Consider the following 4,030-nt stretch of genomic DNA (forward strand, 5'->3'; position numbering starts at 1 on the left):
TCAAAGCATATGATAATACAATATATAATAATGCACATGTAAAGGCCAAAATGCATGAGGTAAATTACAAAAATATTCTTTCTCTCTCTTTCTCTGTGTGTATACATCTATACAAAACATTCATACACACACACACATATGTATATATAAAATGAAACCAGATTAGTTTCTTTTTCTTCTTTGGACCAGACCAATTGCATTATAAGGAATTCTGGCCAAGAAATAGTTGGTCACAGCATTTTTGTTAATAATGCCGAATGTTCCTGCCCAAGGGAGAGAAGAATGATTTCCAGACATAAACCCTTCTACAGTATGTATGGTGAGGCTATAATGGTTCCTTTTGTGTCTTGTTACCAAAAGCAAGAAGGAGCCTCATTTCGTCCATGTTGACAAAATAGAGGTGTTGCCTCTTTCATGTTTTTGAAGTAATCAATTTCAGGTGGTCAGTGGTAGTTCAATGGGTGTAGGAAAATCGTATACAGGAGCCATGCTTTCTAATAGTCACACCTACTATTGAAAAATATATGGGCTCTTAAGTTTTTAGAATTGGACGATGTATAACAGACATTTATTGCTTATCTATAGTTTCTAAAAGAGAGGAAGGGTGAGGATTAGGATTTGTGAGCTACAAATTAGAAGGAATTCATTTGAAGTCTTCTATCTAAACTTGGTATAATTAGTGCAACATTTTTCTATGGATCAGATTTTGGTAGCATTAACTTATGGATCAAGAATTATTTTGACCGTCTCTAATGTCTCAGTTTATTTCCAATGTCTCTGTTTTGTGATACAGTAAAGAGAGCAGGTGGTGGTATTCCACTTTCAGTGTGTGAAAATTTCTGCAACCAAACCAGTCAAGTATTGCCTTCTGTCAATTATGTCAAAAGACTGTTGACAACACTTCATTCTTACCTGCACCAGGATTTACTCATCTTTGCTTATGATTCTGGTGAAACCAAAACCTGGATTGGGTTGCCTAGGTATATCAGAGGCCCAACTTAAATTCTAATTCCTGCCACTGAATATTGATTGAATCATTAGGCATGAATTTACCCTTGCCAAGGCACAGGGGACAGTGAAACTTCTTTCCAACTTCAGGTTGCCAGCATCTGATTCTGAAATAAAGATTGAGGAAAAAGATGTGGAACACTCCTTTGTAGTAAAGGGCAATGATAAGGTGTGTTAAGGCTGTCTCAGGCACCCCTTGCCTGTGGGACAGGGAAGAACAGATACCTCTGAGGCAGAAGAACAGGGCCTAGAGGCAGGGAACCTAAGGCCGATTGACTTTCTAGAACTAAATCAAAAGGAAAACCCCAACTTTCCACACCAAAGTAAAAAAAGACCAGAGGCTACTCCTTTTGCAAACCCCCACCCCTTTTTCTGCAAGGCAGATGGAAAATTGAAAGTGTCTCTGATTGGCTGCTTTCCATAGCCAATCAGATTGCATAGGGCAACTTTACTTCAGCCTCTGATTGGTTGCTTCCCGCAACCAATCAGATTGATTGTGGGCCACTACTTCCTCTGCATAGGGTGTACACTGAGTGGCCAATGGGAAACCTCTGGAGGGTATTTAAACCCCAGAAAATACTGGAACTGGGCTCTTGAACCCCTATGGTCGACTGTCTTCCAAGTTGTAGAGTGTACTTTAGTATTCAATAAATCTCTGCTTTTGTGACTTCATTCTTTGCTTTGTGCTTGTCCAATTCTTTGTTCAAAATGCCAAGATGCTGGACACCCTCCACCAGTAACACTTTTGGATGGCTTTCTACTTTCTTCTCCCCTTGCCAATTCCTGTCATTTCAAAATTCAGTAGGACCTCAGACGTATGTGCTTTCATAGCACCTTGTGTCACTTTTAGGTTTTCTGTTTTCATCACATGTAAAAAGTTAAATATGAGAAGAGAGCCTATCTGCTCCACAAAGCTATAAGCTCATGGAGTAGGAAATGTGCTTTGGTCAGTGCTGTTTTCTGTATGCACAGCAGAGGACCCTGTACATGCTAAGTGCAAAAAAATAAAAAGTTCCTCCATTCATTGAGAATGAGGAAGACAGATATTAAGAATGAAAATAATATATGAGAGCACTTTTGTCAAGGTGTCGAAAGTTAGAACAAGGAGCAGACGACCAAAATCACAGCACTTCTGTCTGTGTTTCTTCTAGATCAGTTATGGATTTTCCTTGCAACATTACACATTTTATGTGCTTGTATGACTTTGTTTTTAGATTTTTATTTGATATAATTTTTTTTTGAGATGAGATCTCCGTTTGTCACCCAGACTGGAGTACAGTGTCATGATCTCGGCTCACTACAGCCTCGACCTCTGGGGTTCATGCAATCCCCCTGTCTCAGCCTCCTGAGTAGCTGGGACTACAGGTATGCACCACCATGCCTAGCTAATTTTTTCATTTTAATTTTGTTCAGACATGGTCTCACTATGTCGCCCAGGCTGGTCTTAAAAACTCCTGACCTTAAGTGATCCTCCTGCTTCAGCCTTCCAAAGTGCTGGGATTACAGGCATTGAACCACCATGCCTGGCCTATTTAATGTAATTTTAAACATAATGAAAAGTTGTAAATATGGTTCCAATAAGTTTTGTATACACTTTTCCAAGAACATTACTTATTGCTTACATTTTAACCCAATCTGTTTTATCATTTACCACTATTTCCCTTCTATCTCTTCTAAGGGGTATTAGTTGAGAGTGACATACAGTCACATTATGGTGACCCTAAATACATAAGGGTGTTTTTAAAAAAAAATAAGGAAATTCTCTTACGTTTGTATATCTCTGTACACAAAACAATGATCAAAACCAGAAAACTTGCTTGATGACTTGTGACATAGAAAATAAAATAAAAATAAAATTTAAAAACCCAGGAAACAAAACATAGGCATAATAATATCATTTGATCCACAGTCCATATACAAATTACATCAATTTGCCCAGTAATATCCTTTATAGGACTTTTTTTTTTCCTAGCCCAGATCCAGTGTAGGGTGATGAGATTCATTTAGTTGTCCTGTTCCTTTAGTTGTTGTCATCCAGACCCCTTCCTTAATCTGTATTTGTTTTTTGTGACTTTGCCATTTTTGAAGCGTGTGGGCCAGTTGCTTTGTAAAACATCCCTGGATGTATGTTTATCTGATGTTTCCTTGTGAGGAGGTTCAAGTTGTAAATTTTTAGTGATAAAACTGCAGAAGTAATGCTGTATCCTTCTCAGTGCATTGTGTAATGGAGCAGGTGATGTCTCTTGTTCCATTATTGATGATGTTAACTCGAATTACTTGGTTAAGGTAATAGCTGCCAGGTTTCTCCTTGCATGCAGTTTTTCAGGGGTCTTAATTAGATAATACACATTTTGAAGATATAGCTGAGGGAATCAATGATTATGAAGGACTGCTTGGAAGATAAGTAGGCCATTTCATCCTTTTAACTTTAAAATTGACTCTTGTTTTAAGCCAGACCATAAGATAATCCATGGACCTGGACCAAGATAGGTGGGCCATTTAGAATTGCTTTACCTGACTGCATTTGGTTTTCTGCCATTGGCTCTATTGCATAATAAAGAATTTTACTGGTCTTTGTCTAGGGTTCCTGGCATGGAGCTTCTGAAACCCTTGGAATTTACAAAGTAATAGGGAGTATTGTTGTTATTTGAATGCCTGAGTTTTTGCTAATGAGATGGCCCAGAAACTGGGTTGGTTACCAGAAAGACCAATCTTGTGATCAGAGGTTTGGGGCTTTGAGACAGCCTGACCTCCAGGGAGGAAGGAAGGCTGGAGATTGAGTTATCAATCATACTTGTGTAATGAAATGCCAGAAAAAACTCTGGACACCACTGGCAAAATTCAGTAGAGCCTCCTGGTCAGTGAATACGTGGATATGCCAAGAGAGTGACAAGCTCTAATTCCACAGGGAGTGATATGGTTTGGCTGTGTCACCCAAATCTCATCTTGAATTGTAGCTCCTATAATTCCCATATGTTGTGGGAGGGACCCAGTGGGAGGTAATTGAATCATGGGGCAGGTT

The sequence above is a fragment of the Chlorocebus sabaeus genome, chromosome 9 (assembly GCF_047675955.1).
Source record: "Chlorocebus sabaeus isolate Y175 chromosome 9, mChlSab1.0.hap1, whole genome shotgun sequence".
In the NCBI taxonomy this organism is placed as follows: domain Eukaryota; kingdom Metazoa; phylum Chordata; class Mammalia; order Primates; family Cercopithecidae; genus Chlorocebus; species Chlorocebus sabaeus.